Below are 11,045 nucleotides of genomic sequence, written 5' to 3'. Positions count from 1 at the left end.
GCGACGATGGACACAGGACACATCGTAGCAGGTCTGATTTGTGTTTATTCTTTCAACAATCACTTTATCCTCTTGCCTTTTTGTCGCGCCACTTTGCAGTGCGCGGGCGTTTCCTGCTTCTGGCCACGGGGCACCTTGCGGTGTCCACGGTTTGCATCTGTTGCGGGGGCTCATCGTCTCACGGGTCTTGGTTGTCATGCTCGTGGTCGGTGTCGTCAGCTGGTTCTTTCTCCTCTCTCTTCACCCTCCTCGTGCCCCCTTCGCCTCTCTTATACTCTAGCCGCAGATGGAGAGATTGTGAGCCGGTGTAGGTTGTACGCACCTTATTGAAATTGCCGCTCTCGTGCTGCCCAGCGTGCGTCACGCCTCTCCTCGCCGCCGCAGGCCCCGCCTCCTGGCCTCCCTCTTGGCCAAGGCTGTCTCTCTCAGCCCGCTGTCAGCCCGTCGGCTGCGTCTCTCCACAGCGACCAACTGTATTTATTGACAGTGGTTTTCTGAAGAGTTCCTGAGCCCATGTGGTGATATCCTTTAGAAATTGATGTGGGTTTTTGATATAGTGCCATCCGAGGGATCGAAGGTCACGGTCATTCATTGTTGGTTTCTGGCCATGCCACTTACGTGGAGTGATTTCTCCAGATTCTCTGAACCTTTTGATGATATTATGGATGATGATATTATGGACCGTAGATGTTGAAATCCCAAAATTTCTTGGAATTGCACTTTGAGAAACGTTGTTCTTAAACTGTTTGTCTATTTTCTCACGCAGTTGTGGACAAAGGGGTTTACCTGTTCGTATAATTGTTTCTAAATTATCACAAAAAACTTTGTATTACATTGTGTTCCTGACAAGAAGACCAACAAAGAAGAAGGCTCGTAAAACTCCACTCGGACTTCAAATCGAACAGATGGCAGGGAGTTACTGTATCCTCTGAATTTGCATGTGTAAGTTCTCACCACAGGTGTTAGTGTTCCAACACAGCTGCAAATACCCACTCCTCCCTTAGTGCAGCTGTGTGTGTGTGTGTTTGTAATGCAGGGCATTCCCAAATTAATTAAAAGGCGAGGAGAGTGGAGAAAAGTTTTCAGAGTGAATTAGGAGCCTGTAACTGACAACTTGCTCCAGGTCACTCTACTCGTACGAGAAAAGCAATCACTGGTTTGTCTTCTATTCTCAGTTTCTGTGTCTTTATAATGTCTCATGGTATTTGACCCTGACATTAACTTAGTCCTTCGAGCCGGATAGCAATATACCTGAGGATTCCAGTGGGCGTCAGCGTTGATCCAGAAAGACCGTAGCCACGGCAGGACCTCTCTAGGAGGATTCCTAAGTTACCCTTTCAAAGGCTGGTTGTAAGATCGTCAGTTGGAATCTAAAGGTTGACGGTGTTCCGAAGAAGAGGTGAAGACAGCCAATGGGTAAGACAAGATTTTTCTTGTTAAAAAACCGGTGTGACTGAGGGGTCGCTCAACCTTGTAAAACCTAGGTAAAATAGAAGGACAGTGGAGTCCGCGCACAGAATTCCGAAGGTACTGGAATTCGGTCTACAAAAGGTAATTGTAGATTTAGAGGCACTCTGTTGTGTCAAGAAACTGAAATGTCCGCAAAACTGCAGTCTGTAGGTCGACGGAAACCGCGGAAACTGAAATGTTCGCGTGTGAATGGTGTGAAGAACGTGAGAGTGATTGGGAGTGATTACCACTTGGTTTTTCACTCCATATTAAGTTGTGAGAAATAAATAGTGGGTTATTGAGGAATGCATTATGCAAGACACTTCCACTGGGGAATAATCTCCAGTAGAACCGACGTGTACCACAATTATATATTTTAATTACTATCTTACAACTTGACAACAGTAATCCTTATAAGTGCGGCCCTCTAGGGGACGACGGATTACTCCAAATTGATTAAAATGGGAAAAGGACTGAGTAAACATAAACTTCGAGATGAACTAAAATGTAAAGATTGGAAAGTAATCAAAAACAGGATCCTGGTAGAATCAAATGTTAAAATAAATGGATAAAAGATTACAAATTTGAGGGACAATTAAAAACGACCAAATTAGTCGAACTCAGAAGCGCCATAAAATCAAAAACAAAAGGAAATCTTAAAAAGATGAAGGAAAAAGGAGATGAGGATGTAGAATTTTGGCTAAAAGTGGCCAGGGCCAGAGAGTAAGGGGGGTGAGAAGGTGTTATATTGCAGAAAGGAAGATGATGAAATAGGGTACTGCAACAGGCAGAAGAGAGAGACAAAGGAAAAAGTAGATATTCGATAGTTATAAAAAGGTAAAAAGAAGGTAACAAGGAGGTAACAGAAGGCAAAAAGAAGGTCAAAAGTAGATATAAGATTGTTATAAAAGGCACATTAGAAGAATATATAAACCATGCACTCCATGCGGAAAAAGTAGTAAAAAAGAAAAAGAAAATAGAAGACAGCAACAACAACAACAGCGGTTACACCCTACTGCGTGTTGGCGTTGTGGTAGAAAAGGACATTTTGCAAAAGACTGTCCTGAGAAAAAAAAATAACAATCAAAGTAACTCAGCATGACTGTTAAAAGACGACACCAAATAGTCATGTTGTCAGCGTATGCCATTGGTGGTAAGATCGCTGCAAACTTGTTTGTTTCTTTGTTTGTTAAAGTGTGTTTAAGTGTGTATCTTTCCAGGTACAAATTGTGTAAAAACCCCGGAGGTTCAAATAAAAATAGGTTAAAAATAAAAAAGGTTAAAATCAAATAAAAATAGGAAAAAATCTCAATGTGCTAAAGTGAGATAAAAGTAAAAATAGATGAAGAAATGAGAACAAATCAAGAAGATTTAATACAAAAAGGAATCAATCAATCAATCAATCAATGTTTACTTATATAGCCCTAAATCACTAGTGTCTCAAAGGGCTGCACAAACCACTACGACATCCTCGGTAGGCCCACATAAGGGCAAGGAAAACTCACACCCAGTGGGACATCGGTGACAATAATGACCCATTGGGACGTCGGTGACAATGATGACTATGAGAACCTTGAAGAGGAGGAAAGCAATGGATGTCGAGCGGGTCTAACATGATACTGTGAAAGTATAAACTAATGCGTACGACAGAGATAATGTGGGGGTATGTAGGGACGGCGTGGCGCAGTGGGAGAGTGGCCGTGCGCAACCCGAGGGTCACTGGTTCAAATCCCACCTAGAACCAACCTCGTCACGTCCGTTGTGTCCTGAGCAAGACACTTCACCCTTGCTCCTGATGGGTGCTGGTTGGCGCCTTGCATGGCAGCTCCCTCCATCAGTGTGTGAATGTGTGTGTGAATGGGTAAATGTGGAAGTAGTGTCAAAGCGCTTTGAGTACCTTGAAGGTAGAAAAGCGCTATACAAGTGCAACCCATTTATTTATTTATTTGTATTGAACTAAGATATGAAGACAATGTAGACTGAAGATATGCGTGTATGTTTGGGTATATAAATAGCGCTTTTATATATGCAAATATATATATTTTCAAAATAATGGAATAAATAAAAACCTGGATGAATAACTATGATAAGAGTTGATATGTATAGCATGATAAAGTGAGATACATGTGGGACAGTCTCTTACTGTCGTTGCTCGGGTTCAGCAGACCACCAAGGAAGGACATCTCTTTAGCAGGTTTGACTTCTTTATTTTGCAATAAAGCTTTGCTGCAGTTTGGATCGATTTTCAGCCGCCGTCGTCGTTGTCGTCGTCTGCTTCCTGTCGCTCTTGTTCTTCACGCACTGCATCTGCTGCTGACACTCCAACTCCTTCTCTGATCTCTCCTCCTTCTCCCCTTTTATACAGCAAGAGGAGATGAGTTAATTGTGTGCAGGTGTGTGTGCCACGCACCTGATTTAGATTGTGTAGGCATTGCTCCCAGCAAGCCCCGCCTCTCCGCTCCACCGCATCCTCCACCTCCTTGCCGCCATCTGTCGGCCCGTTGGCTCCGCCTCTCCACAGTCCTCCATCGCCAGACGCAAGCCGGGCTTCCGCCCGGCCGAGCCTACTCCCCCCTCCCTTTTTTGAAGGGACGGGGAAAAAAAAACTGCCACGGCCACCTGTTTTCTCTTCTTCTTCGTCCTCTTTGATATTTTCTTTGTCTTCTTCTTCTTTGTCCTTTTCTTCATCCTCTTTGACCTTTTCTTTGTCCATTTCGTCTTCTTCTTCTTCTTTTTCTTCGTCCTCTTGGACCTTTTCTTTGTCCTTTTTGTCCTCTTCTTCTTCTGCTTTATCCTTTTCTTCGTCCTCTTTGACCTTTCCTTTGTCTTCTTCTTTGTCCTCTTTGACCTTTTCTTCCTTTTTGACTTCTTCCTCTTCCTATTCTTCTTCTTCCTCTTCCTCCTCTTCTTTCACTTCTTAATCATCGTCTTTTCCTTCCACCATCACCACTTCTTCCACCGAGAAGAGCTCGGCCTCCCTCTCTTTCACCGACAGCCTGCCCTGCTGGTCTGTAGACGCCACTGCAGCTTCACCCGCACAGTCTTCCTGGTGTGACGCTTCAGCCAAGGCCTCCCTGGCGTCCTCTTTCTCTCCTTTCCAGTCTTGTGGTTGTACTTCCTCTTCGGGGGGCACTCGCCACCTCCCCCCACCTTGTCCGCCAGCGACTGCAAAAGTCGGCAATTTTGTCGGCTGCTCGCTGCGAGCTGTGTGAGCGCGCCGATTAGGGCCCACAGGGGATCGTCCTCCCCCGCCTCCGGTGGTCCAGCTATGTTGGGTGCCAAATGTGACAGTCTCTTACTGTCGTCGCTCGGGTTCAGCAGACGACCAAGGAAGGACATCTCTTTAGCAGGTTTGACTTCTTTATTTTGCAATAAGGCTTTGCTGCAGTTTGGATCGCTTTTCAGCCGCCGTTGTCGTTGTCGTCGTCGTCTGCTTCCTGTCGCTCTTGCTCTTCACGCACTGCATCTGCTGCGGACCCTTCAACTCCTTCTCTAATCTCTCCTCTTTCTCCCCATTCATTTTCCCCTGTGAAAATGAATGTATTACACACCTTGTTTCCATATGAGTTTGGAAATTGTGTTAAATGTAAATGTAAAGGGAATAAAATTATTTGCAAATCCTTTTCAACCCATATTCAATTGAGTGCACTACAAAGACCACATATTTGATGTTCAAACTCATAAACTTTATTTTTTTTTTGCAAATGATAATTAACCTAGAATTTCATGGCTGCAACACAAGCCAAAGTAGTTGGGAAACCACTGTGTTACATCACTTTTTCTTTTAACAACACTCAATAAACGTTTGGGAACTGAGGAAACTAATTGTTGAAGCTTTGAAAGTGGAATTGTTTCCCATTCTTGTTTTATGCAGAGCTTCAGTCGTTCAAGAGTCCAGGGTCTCCGCTGTCGTATTTTATGCTTCATAATGTGCCACACATTTTCGATGGGAGACAGGTCTGGACTGCAGGCGGGCCAGGAAAGTACCCGCACTCTTTTTTTTACAAAGCCACGCTGTTGTAACACTTGTCTTGCTGAAATAAGCAGGGGCGTCCATGATAACGTTGCGTGGATGACAAAATATGTTGTTCCAAAACCTGTATGGACCTTTCAGCATTAATGGTGCCTTCAAAGATGTGTAAGTTACCCATGCCTTGGCCACTAATACATCCCCATACCATCACATATGCTGGCTTTTGAAATTTGCGCCTATAACAATCCGAATGGTTATTTTCCTCTTTGTTCTGGAGGACACCACGTCCCCTGTTTCCAAATATGATTTAAAATGTGGACTCGTCAGACCACAGAACACCTTTCCATTTTGCATCAGTCCATCTTAGGTGAGCTCAGGCCCAGCCAAGCCGGCGGCGTTTCAGGATATTGTTGATAAATGGGTTCGGCTTTCGATAGTAGAGTTTTAACTTGCACTTCCAGATGTAGCAACCAATTGTAGTTACTGACAGTGGTTTCATGAAGTGTTCCTGAGCCCATGTGGTGATATCCTTTACACACTGATGGCGGTTTTTGATGCAGTACCGCCTGAGGGATCAAAAGTCCTCAATATCATCTCTTACGTGCAGGGATTTCTCCAGATTCTCTGAACTTTGTGATGATTTTGCGGACCGTAGGTGGGTAAAATCTATAAATTCCTTGCAATAGCTCGTTTGGAAATCTTGTTCTAAAACTGTTCGACAATTTGCTTACAAAGAGGTGACCCTCACCCCATCCTTGTTTGTGAATTACTTAGCATTTCATGGAAGCTGCTTTTATACCCAATCATAGCACCCAACTGTTCCCAATTAGCCTGCACACCTGTGGGATGTTCCATATAAGTGTTTGATGAGCATTCCTCAACTTTATCAGTATTTATTGCCACCCTTCCCAACTTCTTTGTCACGTGTTGCTGACATCAAATTCTGAAGATAATGATTATTTTAAAAAAAAAAATTGTTTATCAGTTTGAACATCAAATATGTTGTTTTTGTAGCATATTCAACTGAATATGGGTTGAAAATGATTTGCAAATCATTTTATTCCGTTTAAATTTACATCTAACACATTTTCCCAACTCATATGGAAAGGGGGTTTGTGCATGTAAGTTTAAAGTAGGTTTAACTTCGAAGTGTAGTAGAACATTCTTAGGTTAAATTATGTTTTAGACATTTGCTGTACAGCATACATCTGGGTGTTGAGCTAAGATAAGATAATAACATAACATAGAATACATAAGGAGACATGGCAATCAAAACAACAATCTGTTAGCGAAAGACAACTATTTGCTTTGAACTTTGTTGAATGATAATTCCAAAAAAGAGAAAAACAATTGGAAAAATGTAAATTCTGAGTGTAAAGATATAGATTAAATGGTGTATAGACAGGTTAAGTGAGTTTATTATGTTACTTTCAAAAATTATATAGAGTAATACGAATAACATTTGAATTAGGAGAAAAATAACATTAGCGCTATTAAATCATCTACATAGTGAAGGATACAAAGTAAGCAAAATAAAAGTCCAATTATGCAAAACAGAAGTAAAGTATGTAGAACATTGTCTAAACAAAGATGGAAGCACTATTGTGGAAAGTAGAAAAACAAAGTAGTACAAGTACAAAAACCACAAACAAAGAAGAAAATTATGTAATTTTTAGGATTAACTAATTACTGTAAAAGTTGGATACCAATTTATACTGAAATAGTAGCTCCATTAAGTAAATTAATGTAAGAAAATGTAATCATCTGTAGAGTGGAATTCAGAAGCTGAAGCAGCATTCTGTAAAATAAAAATATAACAGATGTGCGGTTGTTACAACAACAAAAATTTGGAAAGCTATCAAATGACCATCAAATTACTCAATGCAAGCTGCAGAATTAGTAACACTAATAGAAGCATGTAAAGTAATAAAAGATCTAAAGGTCACAAAATACACAGATAGCCAATACACATTTTCAACAGTCAGGGGCGCCGTTATGGATTTTGGGCCCCATGAAAAGAATCTTTACAGGGCCCTCAACACATAATTTCATATAATTTCATCATCATTAGGGGCCTCTCTGGGCCACCCTCAATCATGGGCCCCTAGAATCCCTCTCCTTCACCCCCCCTTTTCGGCGCCCCTGTCAACAGTGCACACATTTGCACAACACTGGAAGAATATTGGAATGATAACGTAAACAGGAAAACCTATAAAACATGGAGAACTATTAGAGAAAAAAAATGTGTAAAAGCAGTACAGTTACCAGCTAAAATAGCAATATGCAAATGTGCAGCACACACCAAAGGAACATACACAGTATCACTAGGAAATGTGTTTGCTGACAAAACAGCAAAACAAGCAGCAGAAAGGGAAATACAAATTTCAAATTACAAACTGGTGACATGAATAATGATATACTAAAATATATGCAACAACAAAGTACTCCAAAAGAAAAAGATAAATGAATTTAAAAAAAATTGAGTCACATTGAACAAAGAAGACATCTATGTATCCATCCATCCATCATCTTCCGCTTATCCGAGGTCGGGTCGCGGGGGCAACAGCCCAAGCAGGGAAACCCAAACTTCCCTCTCTACCCAGCCACTTTGTCCAGCTCTTCCCGGGGGATCCCGAGGCGTTCCCAGGCCAGCCGGGAGACATAGTCTTCCCAACGTGTCCTGGGTCTTCCCCGTGGCCTCCTACCGGTTGGACGTGCCCTAAACACCTCCCTAGGGAGGCGTTCGGGTGGCATCCTGACCAAATGCCCGAACTACCTCATCTGGCTCCTCTCGATGTGAAGGAGCAGCGGCTTTACTTTGAGTTCCTCCCGGATGGCAGAGCTTCTCACCCTATCTCTAAGGGAGAGCCCTGCCACACGGCGGAGGAAACTCATTTCGGCCGCTTGTACCCGTGATCTTATCCTTTCGGTCATGACCCAAAGCTCATGACCATAGGTGAGGATGGGAACGTAGATCGACCGGTAAATTGAGAGCTTTGCCTTCCGGCTCAGCTCCTTCTTCACCACAACGGACCGGTACAACGTCCGCATTACTGAAGACGCCGCACCGATCCGCCTGTTGATCTCACGATCCACTCTTCCCGCACTCGTGAACAAGACTCCTAGGTACTTGAACTCCTCCACTTGGGGCAGGGTCTCCTCCCCAACCCGGAGATTGCATTCCACCCTTTTCCGGGCGAGAACCATGGACTCGGACTTGGAGGTGCTGATTCTCATTCCGGTCGCTTCACACTCAGCTGCGAACCGATCCAGCGAGAGATGAAGATCCCGGTCAGATGAAGCCATCAGGACCACATCATCTGCAAAAAGTAGAGACCTAATCCTGCGGTTACCATACCGGAACCCCTCAAAGCCTTGACTGCGCCTAGAAATTCTGTGCATAAAAGTTATGAACAGAATCGGTGACAAAGGACAGCCTTGGCGGAGTCCAACCCTCACTGGAAATGTGTTCGACTTACTGCCGGCAATGCGGACCAAGTGAAGTGAAGTGAAGTGAATTATATTTATATAGCGCTTTTCTTTAGTGACTCAAAGGGCTTTACATAGTGAAACCCAATATCTAAGCTACATTTAAACCAGTGTGGGTGGCACTGGGAGCAGGTGGGTAAAGTGTCCCGCCCAAGGACACAACGGCAGTGACTAGGATGGCGGAAGCGGGACAAGCTCTGGCACTGATCATACAGGGAGCGGACTGCCACAATAAGACAGTCCGATACCCCATACTCTCTGAGCACTCCCCACAGGACTTACTGAGGGACACGGTCGAATGCCTTCTCCAAGTCCACAAAGTACATGTAGACTGGTTGGGCAAACTCCCATGCAGTCTCAAGAACACTGCCGAGAGTATAGAGCTGGTCCACAGTTCCACGACCAGGACGAAAACCACACTGTTCCTCCTGAATCCGAGGTTCGACTATCCGGCGTAGCCTCCTCTCCAGTACACCTGAATAAACCTTACCGGGAAGGCTGAGGATTGTGATCCCACGATGGTTGGAACACACCCTCCGGTCCCCCTTCTTAAAGAGAGGAACCACTACCCCGGTCTGCCAATCGAGAGGTACCGCCCCCGATGTCCACGCGATGCTGCAAAGTCTTGTCAACCAAGACAGCCCCACAGCATCCAGAGCCTTGAGGAACTCCGGGCGGGTCTCGTCCACCCCTGGGGCCTTGCCACCGAGGAGCTTTTTAACTACCTCAGCGACCTCAGCCCCAGAAATAGGAGAGTCCACCACAGATTCCCCAGGCACTGCTTCCTCATAGGAAGACGTGTTGGTGGGATTGAGGAGGTCTTCGAAGTATTCCCTCCACCTATCCACAACATCCGCAGTTGAGGTCAGCAGAACACCATCCGCACCATACACGGTGTTGATAGTGCAGTGCTTCCCCTTCCTGAGGCGGCGGGCGGTGGTCGCTTCGAAGCCGTCCGGAAGTCGTTTTCCATGGCTTCCCCGAACTCCTCCCATGTCCGAGTTTTTGCCTCCGCGACCGCTGAAGCTGCACACCGCTTGGCCTGTCGGTACCTGCCCACTGCCTCCGGAGTCCTATGAGCCAAAAGGACCCGATAGGACTCCTTCTTCGCTTGACGGCATCCCTCACCGCTGGTGTCCACCAAGGGGTTTTAGGATTGCCGCCCCGACAGGCACCAACTACCTTGCGGCCACAGCTCCGATCTGCCGCCTCGACAATAGAGGTGCGGAACATGGTCCACTCGGACTCAATGTCCAGCACCTCCCTCGTGACATGTTCAAAGTTCTTCCGGAGGTGGGAATTGAAACTTTGTCTGACAGGAGACTCTGCCAGACGTTCCCAGCAGACCCTCACAATGCGTTTGGGCCTCCCAGGTCTGTCCAGCATCCTCCCCCACCATCGCAGCCAACTCCCCACTAGGTGGTGATCGGTAGAAAGCTCCGCCCCTCTCTTCACCCGAGTGTCCAAAACATAAGGCCGCAAATCCGATGACACAACTACAAAGTCGATCATGGAACTGCGGCCTAGGGTGTCCTGGTGCCAAGTGCACATATGGACACCTTTATGTTTGAACATGGTGTTCGTTATGGACAAACTGTGACGAGCACAAAAGTCCAATAACAAAACACCACTGCAGAGAGTGGTGAGGACGGCAAAAAAGATAATCAGGACTCCTCTTCGTCCTATCCGGGAAATCGCAAAAAGCCGCTGCCTAACCAGGGCTCAGAAAATCTGCAGAGACTCCTCCCACCCCCACCAAGGACTGTTGGCAGAACCTCCAGGTTCTCTAACAGCTTATTCCTTTAGGCCATAAGACTCTTGATAATCCCCTCAATTCCCCCCAAAAACGGATTAACTCGCTGTAATATAAAGACAATAAAACATACATCCATAAACGTGGATGCATATGCAAAAGTGCAATATATTTTTCTGTACAGAAATCTATTTATTTATAACTGCACCTTATTGCTCTTTTATCCTACACTACAACGAGCTAATGCAACAAAATGTTGTTCTTATCATTACTGTAAAGTTCGAATTTGAATGACAATAAAAATAAGTCGAATCTAACAAATTAATTTTCCATCTGATTTGCAGGTGTGTAATTTGTTGTAAGTTCATGCACTGTGTTGGT

Source organism: Nerophis ophidion, linkage group LG07, assembly GCF_033978795.1.
Source record: "Nerophis ophidion isolate RoL-2023_Sa linkage group LG07, RoL_Noph_v1.0, whole genome shotgun sequence".
In the NCBI taxonomy this organism is placed as follows: Eukaryota; Metazoa; Chordata; class Actinopteri; order Syngnathiformes; family Syngnathidae; genus Nerophis; species Nerophis ophidion.
Note: the sequence above shows the minus strand (reverse complement) of the source record.